At 40.6% G+C, this 19,300-nt stretch overlaps 1 long non-coding RNA gene across 1 annotated transcript; it reads right to left on the reverse strand.

Annotated features, from left to right (window-relative positions):
• Positions 1-3,081: 3,081 nt before the first annotated feature.
• On the reverse strand, positions 3,082-18,525 carry LOC116695651 (uncharacterized). The gene is made up of 3 exons (XR_004333508.1): positions 18,510-18,525; positions 11,380-11,383; positions 3,082-3,240 (listed from the first exon to the last, which is right to left on the reverse strand). It is a non-coding gene; the product is annotated as an uncharacterized LOC116695651 (long non-coding RNA).
• Between the last annotated feature and the right edge of the window lie 775 nt (positions 18,526-19,300).

Below are 19,300 nucleotides of genomic sequence, written 5' to 3' on the forward strand. Positions count from 1 at the left end.
ACTGACATTGTTGCCTTCAGCAAATTCCAACTGCCAACCAAACTTTCGATTCAATTCAGCCTCAAATTGTATGCCAGCTTTTGTCAGAACAATTCAGCTTGAAGAAAAAAACCACACAATTCTACTTTATATGCTAAAGATTTAGTCTAGGTAAGCATGCCTTATCTATATGCAAATGATCAGTTATCAACTTCAATAACTGTTGAACGAGGTGTCTCCAAACATGGTATTGCCTTCATTTGTCAGGCTGCCAGGGTGGCCCAGTTTTTAATGCAAAGCGTTCAATCTTGAGGGAGATGGCAGCAAACACAGACAAATAGCTTGTGGAAAAAAGCAGAGGATGGTTAAGAGCACAAAATGCCAGTGATGATAATGAGTCCGGTTTGTGTTGCCCACTTCATCTTTATAGCAAATGATAAACCAAGTAGTCAAAAGCAAATGAAAAACAATGCCGTAATGCTAATTGAAACAATTTCCCCGCGTTGCATAGGGAATTGGGCTGTTTTACAAAAAGAAAAAATCTGTCCTTGAGCGGCTCGTCAGATATAAAAACATCATCCAACAACCATCTGCACTGAAGAAAAAGTGGCAGGCATAATTTTCAAAACAATGGTTGACGTTTTCTCAATATATTGTCAGCCCACTTCATATTGTAAAAAAGTTATACTGTAGCTGCAGGCAGCTCCTTTCATAAGACTGACTGCTGGCACAAAATCAGGCGCCAGCATCGCTGAAGTTAAAATATAGCAATTACACTGATACTTAATTTCTGCTCAAATCAACAGGGCTGGCATTTGTACCATTGATATGGAGTGCAACTGGTTTGTTGTTTTATTATTGTATGTAGGAGTAATTTCTCCTTTTTTAAGTGGAGCTAGTTTCTCACCGTTTTGACTTTGCTTTTTGATGTTTTAATTTTTAAAGGTGCTTTGACCTTTGTTTATGTTTAGGATTTTGAAGCTTTTCTTTGTTGAGCGCATCTTTCTGCATCCACATTTCCTTCACTTGCTTCTGTTTCCTCGAGTTTTAGTCCATCCCACCAAGGAAACATGGGAGGAGAGAGGAAATAATCAAGCCCAACACATTAACTGTAATTATGAGCCCAAGTCTGATACAAACCCAACAGTTTTTTAAAGACGTATACGCTATAACTGACGTTCAACTACAATTCTGAGTTGTTTGAACTACATAAATCTGTTTAGAATTATGGAATAACTTAAGAAGGACAAAGCATTAAAAACGTGAACAGTGATGAACAAAGAAAATGAACAAGAATGAGCTTTGGACGGCCTAGGAGTAGGCCTACTACTCTAAAATAATTCAGCAAGGTTACAAAACACAACGAATAGGCCTATTTGGATATTTTAAAATGTAGGCCACGTTGAGGGATCAAGGGGAAGGGCTAATGATGCAGGGTACAATGGTTACACTGAACTCGTCAGTTGTGATAGTAGCCTCCTGCCTGTGTATGAGCCTGTAGTGTGGGTAATTGATTACGCCTTGGTGACTTACAATTGCTATAACTATCAGAGGTAACACGCCTCTGGAGCAACTAGGGGTTAAGTGTCTTGCTCAGGTATCCATTGGTTTATGTATCTACCAGGTCTCCCGCACCAAAGGACACATCAATCCATTGACTTTCCACCATTTCAGTAGGTCCCTGTTGTCGTCCATGACATGCTTCTGTGAATTGGGCATGTCCACTTCATCCTGGTTGGTTATCACCGTCTTGGTTCTCCCACTCGGCAAAGTCAGATATTTTTCCCCGTGTTAGAATCCTCTATGGGAAACATTGCTGTGGCGAGAGTTTTACTAACTAATGTAGAGTCGTCGGTGACATGATGGCACGCTATTGCAATGAAACTTAGCTTTTTGTAGTCATCAGTCCACGTATCCATGCTCATCCCTACGTCTCCATTCTTCAGAGCATCTCATCTAATCTGCCTTTTTTAAGCAAGCCTTGGAAACGGTGCTATGGTGAGGCAGGATGGACTGGGCCCATACATGACCATGTGGATCAATAACATTGATCAATTCTTGAGCTAACTCTTGGAAGCCCTGGCCACTTACAATGTAAAATGGCCTCAACCCATTTCTCTATGAGGGCTTCTCAGGGGTATGCTTGGAGAAGTACCAAAATACGTTGAAGGCTGACTGTCATCTTTTCTGTCATGGCAAGCCTGATTATGTGTTGGTTCATTGCCAAAGTCCCAGTTTTTTTTTGCTGTCAAGGCGAGCTGCGTGCCACACTTGCACATGACAAAGCCGAAACATACAGTATGTCACTGCCCTCTACTTGTTTAAAATGTCCCCATACCTCTGACTTTCTTCCAAATTTGCTCAAAGTTGATTCTCCTGTTTTTTTCTTTTTTTCTTGACATTGTCAAGCTCCATGTTGCACTAAAGCTACACAGCACAGCAGGCCCGATGTGATGCATGCAAGTTCAACTTTGTACACATTTGTTACTTAGGCCTAAAAAAAATAGGCTATACTATTTCTGATTGTGGCATGCACACCGAATTAGACTAATAAAGTAGTGATTAAAAAACACAAATGCTTGATCAAGGGCTTGGCCCTGAGGATAGTGGCAGACAATATTGGCTTTTGGGTCAAGAGGGAATCTAAACTCCTATCCTCACTCATAGCTCCTCGGGGATCCTCGATCCTCGCTCCATGGGGCAGGAATAAGAGCTTTGAGATGAGCTTCACACAGGAGGGCCAGAACGATGGTTTAAGCGAGGAAATATCAAATAAAAGACTTAGGAAGTAGCTCCCCTGTCTCTTCTGTTTGCCCCTCCCTGTTTCTGTCAGTCACTTCTGAAACACAAACGCAATCAGGCAAATGGAGGGAGAAACGGACACACACTGATTATGACCATCTGGTGTTTTTATTAAAAGTCTGAATATCTGCAATGTCAATATGAAATTTCAGTCATGTTGACTAATTCAATGTTTTGAGAGGAGAAGGGTCGTTTCGGGGGTCAGTCCAATGGTCCCACAGCCCTATGGTCCAACATTTTTAAGATTTTTCTTAAAATTAGGGTTCTGGTTAGGGGTAGGGTTAGTGTTACCCCTAACCCCAAATTGGGAGAAAGGGGGATAAAATCTGATACAAATTTATGTAAAAAGAAATGTGGGAACACAGGGCCTAAATTTGAAAAGAAATCTTAGAAATATGGGAACTGTGGGAACATAGTGCCTAATTTTGAAAACATTCTTAGAAATGTGGGAACATAGGGCTCGGTGAGGGTTATGGTTATGGTTATGATTAGTGTTACCCCTCACATAAAATTGGGAGACAGGGGGATAAAATCTGAAACAAATTGATGAAAAAGCAAATGTGGGAACATGCATGCTCTTGCTCTTTCTTTATCAATTGTACATGATATTGTGCAGTGTGACTAACACTAACAGCACCTTTTCTAATGTTCTGAGTTTTAACTTTTGTATTATGTTGTACAATTTTTTGTTGGGAGCAACATTTCTCCTTAACCCTCATGTTGTTCTCGGGTCAAAGTAACCCCTTTTCCTATATCAATGTTCTATTAAATTACTCAAAATAGCATGATTCCACACAACGCTCTTTGGCAAGTACAAATCTCTACTTTCATTAATTTTGGGGTGTCTTATTCAATTTTATAGCATTTGGAGAAAACAATTGAAGTGTTTTTGAAATAGTATTGAGTAAAATTTGACATATCCCAGTCTGTGATTATCCATCAGCATACATTCCTTTAATTTTAGTCTCAATAATTCCTAATTTCTGCTTTTCTAACTCAAACATTAGGTATAATTTCCTAAAAATTAGGTTTACTGACCATAAATTCCCAAAAACTGGAAAACTAGAGTTAATAAGTTAGTGTTCTGTAGTGTTAAAAATGTCAAAAAGTGACAAACATTGAAAAAGGGACAAAAATGAAAAAATTAAAAACATTGATAAAAAGCGTCAAAAGTGTTGATTTTCAATTTTGACGGGAAGACAACACAAGGGTTAAAAAAAAGGTTGAAGACAACAGATTAAAGTTTTTGTGAAAAAAATATTGGAGTACAAATTCAGTGACAAATCAGAAATTATTGTAATTCCATAAACTAAAGGTACTGTGGAAATGAGTTAGTTCATTTAAGAAGTAGTATTTTTTTTTCTGTGAAAATGACTGGGTCCTAAAATAGAAAAATGAAAAAGTACATTTCAACATGTTTTTTGACATGATATAAGAAGCAGCATTTCCACCTTAAAATGGGCTCTCTTTGTAACATCGTTTCACCTTGTCTGGGACGAAGAGGTTCGGTGTGAGGGCGTAGGGACTGGGTCGCCAACATACGCCTGCTGGGAAGAGCCTGGCTGCATATTCTTCCATCTGTCTGCCTGCTGAAGCTCCATCCATGAAGGCAAATTCGCAGAGCAATCCAAAAGAGAAAGAGTCTCTCTTTTTTTTCCAGCCTCTTTGAATGTCAGGCAGTCTCACATATCTAATATACTTGAAGGCAAAACTGTTGAGATCCAACAAGTCTGAGGCAGATGATTTGAGCCTTAGAAGCCCTAAGAGCTATAGTCCTTATCTGGTCCTCTTCCCCCTAGCAGACGGTAACTGTATGAACGTCTCCAATCGTCTGTGCTGCAAAACGCTCTTATCTCCGCTTCACTGCATACCTTCTCCCCGCACTCACTAAAATTGAACCACAAGTCATTTCACTGCATGTACACGGTTTCATCCCGAACTGTGATATGTGATGTATCAATTTTGGGAGAGAAGAGACTTGATATGTTTCCTATTAACACATTCGATTGCATCGCCTAAAAAATATTACTACTTTCTACGTAAAGGTCAAAGCACGGCTGATGACATGAGGAATGTTCCCAAATAACCTTTTTCTATCATCATTCATTGGTTGACAGAAGGTAAAGTTCACAATGTAATCCTTTTTCTTTTAAAACCCCTTCATATAATCAATGATTGCATGGAGTTCTGTCGCTACACAGCCCTTCAGAAATGTTGCAAGAGCTCAAACAACAACTCAAATCAATAGCATGAGGAAGATTAATGCTTTAAAGTATAGCAGCAGCTTAAACAATAATTCTGTTAAAGTTAAGCACTGACTTCAACTCCCCGAGGCCTTCTGCGAGGGTTATTAACAAAGGTAGTGTTTGTCATGGTGCTCACGGGCTACAAAAACAAAGGGAGAAATGTGTTTGTGCTTGTGGCAGTGTAACACACTACATCACTGTAATTGAGGGTATGCAGGCAGAGCAGGAAAAGATGTTGAGGGGCCACGCTAGTGCTCGTGTGAAACACATGTACGCATTCACATCATGCAGTACAGTACTGAGGTGCACCGCTCAAAGTAGAAATCATATGCACTCAAACTTCTTTTTTCTCTGTCATTTTGAGCCAATATTCTTCTTCTCACGCGTATTTGTTTCTCTGTGCAACCTCCACATATAGAGCTGGCAGACATGAGTGCTTTAGGCAGTGGAAAGAATGAATTGTACAATGCTGTGTGTCAAAATGTCAGTGTTTTGATACAGCAGCTTAGCTTGCTGTACTGTAAAACTGTAGAATGCTGCACAGTCTATATAACTTAGTTCAACATATGATCAACTTACTTCAACGTGTGTTGAAGTAAGTTTGGGCAAATCTAATTATTTGGCTGTTAAAGTATTGTTGAATCACACTGACAAGGATATTTTTATGAGGCTATAGTCTATAGCGTGTAAGGACACCCTAATAATGAATATATAATACAATAATGTACGATAACTGCACCATAATGTATCCATCCACATGCTTCAGGCCTCCTTAAAGTCACAGTGAAACAAAAGTTAGCATTTACAAAAAAGTGTAAGCATGGGTTTAGAGGGATTTAAAAACAATTCTACAAATGGGATTGGATCACCCAAAAGTGGGCGTAGCTTAGCGACTACAGCAATGCAATGTCACTTACACGTACATGTATTAACCTCATCCACAATATGTTCTAACCCTAGCTAAGTGGTTTCACCCTGCACATTGAAAAAAGACCTCCCAACCCAGAGCGTCAAAAAGGGGTCCGGACCTCGCATAGCCAGACCTTCCTCCACAGCATCACTCTCATGTTAGTGAGAATGTGTTGTGGCTCCCCAGATCTGAGGTCTGCCGTTTGTTCCTCTTTAAAAACTTTAAAAATGCGAGCCAAAATCCAAAAACGCAGCAATGACAAAGTTATTTATCTTCCAGCTGCACAGAAGCTAAAATCCGGTTTCATGCGTGCACTGGGATTATCTATCATCTATCTAATCACACCAAATCCCATTTGATTGGATTCATGTATATAGCCGCCCATCAAGCTCAAGACAAGTCATCTTAAAAAGATATAGAAGATATATGTTAATGTTTTTAAAAAGATTGGACACACATTTAGTATTTCACAAGAGATAAGAGTCCAAATGGGGACCATAGGATTAAATCTTAGAAAATGTACTGCATACTACAAAAAAATAAAATCATTAATACATAGTGATGAATGAAGGTTGAATGTCTAACAGGAAAACATTTGTCATGACTACAATAACTATCATGGAGGCTTATTATTATCTTATGATTTTATGGAGATTTCTTTCCAATTGGCGGCAATTTATTGGGGCCTATCCCCATAAATCTAAGCAGTTGCACATTTTGTATTCCCAACCTGTATACATTTTAAATATTTGTTCTTGTATTTTATCCTATTATTATTTAATGTATCTTGTATCTATGTATATTGTATCCTATTATTTAATGTATATTGTATCCTAATAATTTATATTTATGTTCTGCGCTGTGTGACAGATTTTGCTTCCATGACACTAAAAATTTCCCTTTTTTTTGGGATCAATAAATATCGATCTAATCTAATTTTGCAAGATGTGTCACATCAAACATTGTTAGTACAATTCTATTTAATGTATGGAGTTTAAATCATATTATCATAGCAGGCAAGCAAAACCAAATGAGACACAGCAAGCCTGTGCACAGTATTTTGTTAAAGGAAACTAGAACTCAGAACTCTGATCCGTTTTCCATTTGAGTCCATCAATATTTCAACAGATATAATTGCCTCCCTCGTGATGAAATGGCAACCATTTTTGTCTGCAAAAACAAACTGTTCTACATCTACAGTCCACGTAAATAAACTAAAATATGGCATTGGCTCGGATTCCTGGGTGCTTGAACACAAAGCCTCTGCTTTAATGAAACACCCCAGCAAGGGATCACACACACATTTGTCGCATTTACAGTTTGGTTCTCTTAAACACAAAGGGAAAGAAAAAACTATCACAATACACACATGAACCCACATAGGATACATTTATCTCCAGGGAAGGTTATTGTTGGAAACAAACCAACAAATTCTCACACCCAACGCTTGGCCAGAGGCCTTTGGCGTTTGGAAATAAAAGTCTCCTTTAGCATCTCAGTGAGATGCAGGGAGCTTTCAACTAATTCCAATAACCTGATCTCACAGAATTCCGTGAAATTAATACAGCCCGTTAACTACAAATCTGTGGCGGTTTCACGGAATCGCAAAATATTCTGTGATTGGTCCACGGAAGGCTTCCGTGAAATGAACATGGATCCCCAAAAAGTCCATGATAGGGCCAGGGTAGAAATCTGTGAAACAAACACAGCCCTTTAAGTTAAGGAAAAGGTTATGGGTGTCCTGTGTTTCACGAATCCACCCCCCCAACGTGGATTTTCGGGCTGTCATACTAATCGCTACCACAGTCGCTCTTAATGCTACGTCATCTTCTCATTGACTTTACATTGGCCACACAGACACCATCACGTAATGCAGTGTTAACCATTCGAGATCATTTCATGGAATTCTGTGAGACCAGGCTGAATTCCAAAGTTATCTCATCCACGGCGATGTGTGACGCTCTGGGAACCCCTTGGGCGCCATTTATCGATGTGCTTGGTAGGGACTCTTGGCATTCCTTTTTTTGGGGCATGCAGGGTAAAACCACTTGGTTAGGGAACGATTGTGGGTAGAGTTTTAAAAAAGTGACACAGGACTGACACGCAGGACAAGAAGGATGAGGAACAGTTTCGTGGATGGGGTTACACCATGTGTGTTTCAGTAACAAGAGAACGGGACATGGTCCCTGGTGTCCTGATAGAAAGTCCTGTGTTGTTAAACCCCTCCACCACCCCGACCTTCCTTCTATGTGGATATTCTGTCTTTTGTTATACTAACTGTTCTCGTTCTTCATACTAACGCCATCTCACAGCGCCGCGGTGGAGCTGCTGCTCTGCCCTTGGCATTCCCTACGGACGCTAAAGGGTGCATTCATTGTGCGTCGGTATCGGACGTTGAGAGCCATTGACCAAGCCTCATAAACATTAGGGGTGATCCGAGTATCCGGCTGAAACGAGTATCCGGTACGGATAAAGCACTTTTGCCGAGTACAAGTATTGTACGAGTAATATGAGTCAATATCCGTGCTCGGATTGAATACAACTCCTCAACTGGCCGCGCAGCGTTCTGTGATAGTCACAGAACGCTATGTAGTCCTTACATAGTAACCAGTAGATTTCTGGTGAACGTGGGGTTTGTAGTCCTTACATAGTAACCAGTAGATTTCTGGTGAACGTGGGGTTTGTAGTACTTACATAGCAACCAGTAGATTTCTGGTGAACGTGGGGTTTGTAGTCCTTACATAGTAACCAGTAGAGTTCTGGTGAACGTGGGTTTCAGACATGCTGCTTGGTTTAAATGTGACTCCCGTTGCGTCTCTGCCATCGGAGATTTTTTTTTTTTAACTGTCAGCTGCCCCCCGCCCCCTCTCTCTCTGTGTCTCTCTCTTACTCACACACACACACACACACACACACACACACACACACACACACACACACATATACCTGGTGTGGAAATAAAAAAAAAATCACACTGATCATAAAAAATTAAAAAGTTAAAAAAGAAAGTTATATTGAGTATGAAAACTCTTGTTCATTACATTTTTACACTTCATAATTGCAACCGCATGTGTTGTATTCATTGTTGCAAAACGTTCTGTATATAGTTTGTTTGTTACCATAACAACACCATTGATCTGAAGCTTGATGCTGTCATGTAAATAGTTTTCAAATCAGCAATTAATATAACAATTTTTTAAACTCATATCAATTGCATGCTTTAATAACGTACCGGTTAAAGTCCCGCACATTTCAAGACAACCCGACCCACTTCCGGGTTAAATCTGACCACTTCCTGTTTAGGCCCCGCCCAGTCCGAGTACATATCCGGATACAGATAATTCATGTGGTAAACAGATACAGATACAGATAATGCTGTACTCGCTCATCCCTAGTAAACATGTTATCACGTCTAATCCCTGTATACTACTCTTTCTTTGCCTCTGATGCCTTGTCCAAAGTTTTATAGAGAAGTCTTTACATGGTGGGAGGTGTTGGAATTTAAAATGTTATATGTGTTTAAACACTGTGTGTGAGTAGCAATATAGATTATACTGTACATTTTAGCCAAAAGGCAAAGGCATTATTTCAATATAAGAGAAGACATGTTGGTCATGCATTAAGTTGTTTGCAATACTCCCTTTCTCAAAGATAAGGTGGTCTGGTACGTTCCATTATAATCCAGCCTCTCCTAAATCTGTCGAAGTAAATTGATTGTTAGGGACGCTTCCTGAGCTGGTTTCAGTCCCTCTTTAACAGCGCACTGATCTTTTGCTTTGAAAATCCTGAACTGAGAGTCATGAACCTTCAGTCACATTCCAATTGAAAAGATAACGCATAAGCACACAAACACATCACCTCACTGTGACCCCAAGACCCCACCCTTTTTGGATAAATCTAGGGGTGTAAGAGCCAAAGGGTCAGACAAATTTGGGGGAGAGCTGGGTTAGTTTGACTCCGTATTGGTCTCTAGAATATTCTACTTAATAAAAAGGATTCACACATCAACATCTGAGATTCTGACTACTAATTGATTGAACCCTGAGACCGGAGCAGGTTATAGCTCCAACGGAGGATATGTCATTAAGGAAAGGCCAGCATTGCCCATTAATGTAGAGATAAGAATACATTATTGTGTTTTTGCTTAATCTCTGTCTTAACCACACACACACACAGATGCATGCTTCCCCCTATTTATCTACAACCAAGTGCTTGAAATAAATCCTAATATTCATACGAAGCTTGGATGAGTTCAGTCCTCATATTAAAATATGCATCCTAAGCGATAGCATCAAAGTGGTGCTCTCATGGCAACAGCTGTGACACAAGCAGGAAAGGGCTCATTTTTACCTGAGACACATTCTCTTCATTCTACAGAGCAAGGCCCCGGAGGACTCAAGGTTACCCTCTATCACCAGGACATATCATTAGAGCGAGATGGGGAGACAAATCTACGGCGCCCGCTCCCTATTCCCCAGCATCACGGCTAACCTGTGTGTTGATATTGTCACGGTGAGAGCACGTGGATGCTGTCCCAGCGAGGCGAGCCTCCTCTCTCTGCACATTTGGCTGTTCAGCACATTTATATCATTAAAATATGCTTGGCAGCTCCCCTGGTGTTGCCCTCTTCGGCGCCACATGCACTGCTACGCGACATATCATATGTCCATCAAAATGCTCATTGTGCTCACGTCTCCCAACGCTCTTGCAATATTCACCCCACAAAAGTTTCAGGTTAGCTTTTTTCCTTGTATTTTAATGCTAAATTGACAAAAAAAATATTGAATAGTTCCCTGCTCTGTAACATATACCTTACTCAGTCTGAACAGGGCTCATATGAGCCTGGATGCTTTTGGCACTGCAGTGTAATATATGCAGCCTCTTTTCTGAGGAGCACCGTTTAGTAAAGAACAGGAAAGGAGGAAAGTTCATGTTCAAAGGGTTTATTGAATTCTTTTACTTGATCTTTTCTCCGGCATAGAAGCCCTTGCAATTAACAAGTAATTTGTATTTCTTCATTGTTGTCTTGGCAGGTGCCTAAAGTCTGTTCATTTCCTCCTGAGAGCTGTGGCTGCGCTCACTACATTGATTGTAGAGGCTGATAGGGCCGGGCCATCAGGGAGCCCATTCTATAAATGCAGCACGCTGTTTGTTCCCCCGTGTGCTCGCTAGGCTCTGCCCTCTCTCAACTGGAAGGTTATTGGTGGGGTTCCTGGTGTTTGTGTGTGTGTGTGTTTGTGGGTGTGGTGTTTTTGGATTTGTCAGACAAAATGAGGTAGAAAAGAACCAAGCATCGACTGTTTAAAAAAAAAAAAGAGGAAATGCTGCGCCTAAAAAGTGAAGTCAATGTGACAGTGTCTTACATTTGCATTCTATCTCATTTCCAGCAGGGGGCGACTCTAAAAGGAATTCCAACCCTATAGAACGCTATGAGGAAATTACCCTACTTTTCACTTTTTTTTTAAAATTTTTATTCCAGACATTAACTTACGGCCTCAATAACTAGTTTCAAGTCTTTTTCAAAACAGCATTTTGTCCATTTTGTAAATTATGGTTGTATTTATTTAAAAATTTGACTAATGCATGGGGATGCCTTAGGGGCGTGGCTACATGCGGACCTCTCAATCAGGACAGCAATGCTAACCATGTCCCTGTGGACGTTATTTGCATAAAAATGTCTTGTTCAGTGTTATGCCAACCAATCTAGCTAGCAATTGCTAGCGTTAGCCCATTTTCTGTTCTGCCGTACATGCAGATAAATGGCGTCAGAACCCGGTGGGCCATCTCCCCTGGGTGACTCGTTCAGAAAGGTTGACAAGCATCAACTTTCCCGCTTTTGGCGTTTATCCTAGCGCAGCGCTATTGCAACCACGTAATTGACCAATTAACCAAAGTCTTCAAAACGACAGTCCACACACCAATGGGGGATGTCACGGCCGCTACATCCACCATTTTTAACAGTCTATGAAACCAAGTCAAGGAGAATCTGAGGTGAAAGGAAAAGACAGCAGGAGAGGGAAATGAAGAGGCAGAAAAAGTGTGCCGCGCTGCCACCATCACTGCTAGTGTAAGCATCATCGCTTCATCTTCCCTCTCTTTTCTACCTCCTCCTTCTCCTTCTGCCCCCTATCCTCTGCCCGTCCTCATTGTATCTATTGTATCCATGCTATTATTACCAGCCACATTAATACCAGGTGGGTAATTGCAATGCGTCTCCTCCGTTTGGTAACCTGGACAAGCTGCTCATTATGAAATACAGTAGTGGAAAAAGTGGCAGATTGAGGTCAGCTGTGGTCATGGTAAATCTGCGAAGGAAAGCATGGTGCTGGTTTGGTTTCATAAGCGTACTTACAAAAACAAGTCATTAAAACACACACATCCAACTGGAAACCACTGCATGTGAGTCACATACTATCCCTGGACTCAAGTAGCAACAAGTAATAACACAAATCAAATTCAATTAACAATTCAGTATTTTTTGTATCGTGCACAGAAATTAATCACAGTGAGGTAAAAATATGAACTACCTTGAAATTAGTAGTAGTTGTTAGTATCGGCACATTGCTTTGAAGTAAGGTCTTGCTACGCCACACATACAGTTGTGGTGTATACATACCAGTAGTGTAATATTTAGTATAGATCCGATACCAAGTAAATAAAAGGAGAGTACCAATACAGCTACTTTTATATATTAAGGAAGCTACATTGCAAGTGTTTTGTGACTTTATATTTGGATTATTAATTAAAACCCAGGACAGAATATCCATTTGATTGTCTGAATTTGTTGTTACCACTGGATTTTACAGCCTTTTTACAAATTATACAAATTGCCCTTGTTTCATTTTTGGCCTGAAAATCTAGGCACAGAGCCTCTTCCTCTCCTCCATTCTTCTGCTCCCTCTCTGTCCTGCTTGTGTGTTGTGTGTGTGTGTGTGTGTGTGTGTGTGTGTGTGTGTGTGAGTGTGAGTGTGTGTGTGTGTGAGAGTTTCTGGCCGCCGCCGGGGTCTGGCTGCTTAGTTGCTGGTTTGCCTGGCGCCGTTGAGAGAGGGGCAAAGGCTGCGCAGGATGTCAGGCTTTATCCTGGAAATGTTGTGCCGTTGATCCAGACTAGTACATAACAAAGATAAGTTACTATCCACCACTATTTGAAAAAAAAGAAAAACTCTTGACATAGTCCCAGGCCAGTAAAAAAACGTACAAGTTACCATACCAAGTCTGTTTGTGTGTTTTTCTGTGTAAGATTATTTTTCGGGAATTTTATGCCTCTATTTTCATAGGACAGCTTAGACATGGGACAAGGGGGAATGACATGCAGCAAAGGGGCACAGGTTGGAGTTGAACCAGCAGCCGCTGCGCCAAGGAGTAAATGGGCGACTGCTCCACCAATTGAGGCACGCTAATTGTGCGGTAGTATTTTCTTTAACTGCAAACGAGGACATATTGGAGTATTGCCTCACTGTCACGGTAGCATGGATTGAGTTTAACGTGAAACCTCAGCAATACATTATGTATTACAAATTATTGTGGTGCAGTATAAGTATTAAATTAGAATAAACAACACAATGACAAAAGTAACCACATTGTGAATTTGTTTCTATGCTGAAAGTAAATGCAAGTCAGCCCTGTCTTAGCTTCAGCAGAGGGTGGGAGGTCTTGCTCCCTCCGTTGCCGAAGGGATTCAGCAGCGCTTCAGTTGTTCATCTCCGGAGTTGGTCCACTGCACAGCTCCATTTGTAGCATCAACTGTCTGAATGCACAGCTTGTTAGCGGCTCCAGGCCAGCGAGCTCGCTGCAGTGCAAGCAGGGAAGCAGCAGGCCCACCGGCACCGCTGGCCCAGCTTTAATGACCATCATGGCAGACAGGTTGGATTCTGTTTCCAGAGAAAGAAAGAGAGGGAGAGAGAGTGAGAGAGAAATGGTAAGACATGGGGAGACAGAGGCGAGAGATGGACAGAAAAAAAGCAGAGATGGTCACAGTATGATTTATCTTTGATATTAAAAACAAAAAAGAAAAAAACAGACATCCCAGGGTTTTCTGTCACTCAAAATACTGCCGTCTGCAAAACTGTCAAATTAGCATGGTCCGTGGGCTGAAGGGTAGTAAAGAAATACTGTAAATGCTCTGGAATTAGAAGCATAATAAATCTATGGGGGGGGAGGGGGAGGCTGTTTTGCATAGAGCTCAGGTTACTGTACCTGCACCTGCGTATCTCTAAAAAACACAGGCATTAATAATATTAAACATGAATCAAAGTTCATATTTAATGGTATGGATTTGAAGAGGAACAATTAAAGCCCCTATGCGGGCAAATACTCAGACATATTGTCAGATATCAGGACATTTATGGTCCCCGGAGCGCCAACCTGCAGACTTTGGTGATCCCAACTTTTCCTGAAGTGAAAATTTAAATTTGCCCAAAGTATTTAGTTACAACTACATACTTGAAAAACTAAAGACATTCCTATAAGCCACTGCTCTACCTCGTGTTTTGTGCTAATTGGCTATTTAAGTGTTTTGAGGTCTTTTCCAATGGTTAACAACACTGAAATAGCTAAAGTTAGCTAACTTAGCATAGCAGTAGTCCATAGGATCAGAGTACTTTCCTGTTGCTGCCTGTTCTACCAATTGCTGCCTTTCCATTTAGTAAACAGATATATGCTTTAAACACACATTGTATGACAACTGTGTACTGTGTTTAAATGTTGACACCAGTTTAGAAGTATATTGAACTTGTTGCTGTAAGAAAAATTGTGTGTTAAACTAATTCTGTTTCCGATTATCTGTAAACTGTGTACAGCAAGATAAAAACAGGTGAAATTAATGATGAATGTGGTGTGTTGTATTTAGCTAAATTAAGTTGTTTTCTATCCTATCCAACATTTCCTATATTTCTAAACCAGATTTTCTATGCTATTCTGTATTCTGATAAATTGGCAATCGGCATGTTTGAAAAAAAGAAAATCATAATTAGGAAATGTTTGAACATTTTTAAAATTGCAAAATCTTGATTTAGAACATGTCAGCAAAATGTTCAATGACAAAGCAACATCACTAGTGCTGCACTCTCCGGGCTCTGTTCCTATCTCAAGAACAGACAACAGGTCATACAGATCAACTGCACCTTCTTCAATGCTCCTCTGTCACAAGGAGTCCCCCAAGGTTTGGTGCTTGGTCCTCTCCTTTTCATCCTTTACATCCTGCCACTCTGAAATATCATATGCAAACATGGTCTAAACTTCCACTGCTACGCTTTTGATGTCCAGTTCTACATTTCTACCAAATCCATTACCAACTGCCTCACTGATAGTCAAACCTGGATGCAAACAAACTTCCTCCAACAATAAGTCTGACTGGATGCTTATCGGCCTGAAATCCTTCACTAAGAACACCCATAACTTTGGTCTCCCTGTCAACAACTCCAAACAGTCTACATCTCCACACATCTGTAACCTGGGAGACAACAACCTCACTTTTGAAAACCACATTAACCAAATGTGCCTGGGGTGACGTGCTGTCACCATCGCAGCCCCCTCCCTCTGGAACTCCCTACCCATACACACATGTGATTGTACTGACCTGGACACATTCAAAACACTAATCACAACACACCTCTTCAGATTAGCTTTCCACAAACAGTAGTCTTAAAAATTCTCCCCTTATAGTTAGGGGTTTTATTGTTTTTAATTTGTTTTAATATGCTTGTTTTATGTTTGGGTTTTGTTATGTTTTTAATGTGATATGTGCTGGTTTTACTGTAAAGTGTCTTTGAGTACCATGTAAAGTGCTATATGAATAAAATGTATTATTATTATTATATCCACTTAAACCAACCAGCATAGCAACCGACTAAAGGCTGGACAAATGGGAAGGCCTATGTTCCCACATTTCTAAGAGTTTTTTATTTTTTTTTCAGAATTAGGCCCATTGTTCCAACAGTTCCCACATTTCTAAGATGTTTTTGCAAAATTAGGCCCTATGTTCCCACATTTGCTTTTTCATAAATAATATTTGATTTTATACCCCTTTCTACCAATTTGGTAACACATTACACCCAACCTATTATCCAATAGCAATGGACTACAGATGGAATGTATCTTTTAGCTAAATCTGGTGCACCAATCTCTTTGTGTATTGCAAACATTTAATGTAAGTGCACATTGTCCTTTTACATTAACAAACTAAACTAGGTAGCACAGAGGCCTCGCATTGACTAGCTTCTGGTCAAATCAGTCGAATGAAGCGCAGCAACTGGATGCAAACCATAGTTTGCGGTGCATCAATACCTCTGGAAAGCCGGGTTGGCATAAAGAGGGGGTGCTCCTGGGATGCTCGGAGTCCCTTTCCCGCTCATGAAGGTCATAGGCTCATGGAGGAAACGTTAAAAAAGGAAGATGCCTATTTGAAAACTCCTCTGTGTCAACCTGTTGGTGTCATCAAGTCTACTGCACTACTTTATTGGTGAGTGTTAGCACATAGGACATTTACATATTGTCCTGTGTTTGGAAATCAACCCCTTGTAGTTGAGGGTTCGCCACTCAATCCCATGACTGGCAATTTGCAGGAGAGACCTAGCTTACAACCTCTCTCAACCTCAACACCGTTACTCTAACATTGGATTGCTGGGAAGTGACAAACCCTTATTTCGAAATTAAACTCACCTCCATAAAATAGTGCAAATTAGACAGCGCACATTTAAGTTTCTCTAATTCTTTAATGAACAGTATACATTCAAACAATGTAAATAAGCCTATTGTACTTTTCAACCTTTTATGTGTCAGGAAAAGGCAATCAGTAAGTGCTGTGCCTATTGTCCTTTTTAAAGACGGACCAACAATAATAAGCAAACATTTATGCAAAAAAAAAAAAAGATACACTATTTATGCAGTTCTCTCAAAACTAGAAAAGGCTCTAGTGCTTTTCAACTTTTTATATGCCAAGAACAGGCCCTCTGCAAGTGATGTCCTTTGAAGACTATTTCAAGAGCAACGATCTCACACATTTACTATAAGGAGCTTCACTTTAGCAAAGACACATGTCCGAAAGCCAGGGCAACTCTAAATGGCTTCCACTACACAGTGGCTGACAGTAGGACTCAATATTTTGATTGCCATCATTATACTGTCCATTTAGTCAGACCAGTTTGGCCTCTAGTGTGATCCTCCACTCTGGTCGCCTTGCCTCTCTCTGCCAGCATGATGCTTTCTTCAGTCAGCGTCTGGTGGTCTTCCAGGTGACTGATGAAAAGCCACAGAGGAGGATGGCGCACTTGCACTGTATCATTCGTCTGGTGGTAAACTAGAATTAAACAATTTTAGAAAGACCAAACATTAAAATGACTGGTACAAAGAACTTTTGCAACAGCACACATTCAACATGGTCATTTTGCCATTACTCACTTTCAAAATGGTTGTTTGTTCTTTGGTCCATGTTCCTCTCAAAGACATTCCACATAACTAGTGGAAAGGTGGATCCAGGACGGATGTACAGTATGTGTTCCTCATGTAGGTGAAGAACTCTTCCATTGCAGTGTAGTGTCTCACAAGACATCTACAGTGTCTCCCATTGACAAGTGTGTAAAGTACATCTGAACCATAGCAAGCGGTAGGTGACCCAGTGCCACGAGTTTGCGAATGACCCGAGCAAGGGTGCGGTCTTGGTGGTAGGGAACTGCCAATCCAAGCTCTTGGATCTTCCTCCTCAACGATTGGTTGAATTAAAAATAAAAAACCTCCAACCATGGCTTGAGGGAACTCCGTTTCCAGTGCTATCTTCAAGGCAATTTGAAATACGCAGATGACAAAATGAGTGTGCCAATTATGGTGGGTCACTTTGACAGCTCGGAGTACTTGTCTGTACTGTCCAATGGTCCTCTGCTCTATAAGAACGTGAACAGGAGATAGTACAAAGCCATGATGGTTTCCCAATATGGTAAAACACTTGCTGTATGGTCGAGGGCAACTCCTAAAGGTGGCATCCATGTAAGTTGTTAAGCATTGTTGCAGCAGGGTCAGATTCTCATTTGTTGCAAACACCAGTATGCCCCAATCAATGTCAGCATGTAGCAAAAAAAAGTCTTCGGCCCACGTTTGGGCCCATGAGCCTGTGACCTCCACTTCATACACAGTGGCAAGGATCTCTGGCATTGCCTCAGACCTGGCTCTCTGCATTGCTGTACGGATTGATTGAAACGCCGGTAATGGTAATCTATCACCTCTTCCTTGGACGGCCTGAAAATGTTGCACAAATTCTACATTGTAAACTTATCTCACTGGCACCGTTGAATCCTGCCTCACGTAAGCCACAACCTCTTGTTGGAATTGAGCTCTGCTGGCTTCTTCCTGGGGGTGGGTGTGGTCCTCGTCATTGGAACCCAATCACTATGATGAATGGTGCTTCTGGCGCCAGCAACATCAATGGGACTTTTTGTCTCTTCTTTCATGTTGGTAGAAATAGAAGTTCAACTAACCTTTCCTCCACAGTTTCCAGGGGTCATGCTTCCATGAACAGCAGCCATTTGAGCAAACACAATAATAGCATGCACACAGAGAAAAAATCTTAAAAATGTGGGAACATTTTGAAAAAAATAAATAAAAAAGAATAAAAGCACTTTATAGTAACCATCCATTATAAGTAGTTGGGAACATATAAGCCATTGAATAAATTGATCTATAAGAATAGTGCATACTGTAGGGTACTACGAACACACCAATGCATTGTTTCTAAAATCAAGGGCAATGAAGTTCAAAGACCTGGTTGACTGCAAAATTGTATAGATTCAAAACGTATTTGTGGATATAGATGGAGGGTACAACCCAAGAGGGAGAAGTAACTTAAAACCACATTGAAAAGTATGTGCATATCAGTCTATGGAGTGAAACTTTTGAATAGTTTACCAGTGGATATTAAAACACTCAGGGACCGAAAGTTTTAATCAAAGGATTTCAATCATTTAATAACCACAAAAGACAGAACATTACAGATTTTTCCAGCTAAAAGCTAACGAGCTAGCTCCCACGGAGGTCTCTTCACGGTCTTTCTAGCCTCTACAGGAGATTTTCTATCCAGCATGGAACTTGGGCCTTTTTCGGGGTCGTTGAGCATTAAATCCAAACTGTTACATCCAAGATATATCCACTTGATGTTTGTAGTTTATCACGTTTTCACTAATTTCTGCCGCTAGCTCAGTGCTCTATGGCTTCTCAATATCTCCCATGATGCATAGCGTGTTTGTTTAGGGAAATTAAATCACACATTATTCCTTACATGGGCGAGAGCAAAGAGTATAGAGTCGGAAAAGATAGTTATCCTCCAAGTCAAACTAGTCTAATGTGATCAAAGATACATAGCGGACAAGACAGAAAA

This window comes from Etheostoma spectabile, chromosome 2, assembly GCF_008692095.1.
Source record: "Etheostoma spectabile isolate EspeVRDwgs_2016 chromosome 2, UIUC_Espe_1.0, whole genome shotgun sequence".
Taxonomy (NCBI): Eukaryota; Metazoa; Chordata; class Actinopteri; order Perciformes; family Percidae; genus Etheostoma; species Etheostoma spectabile.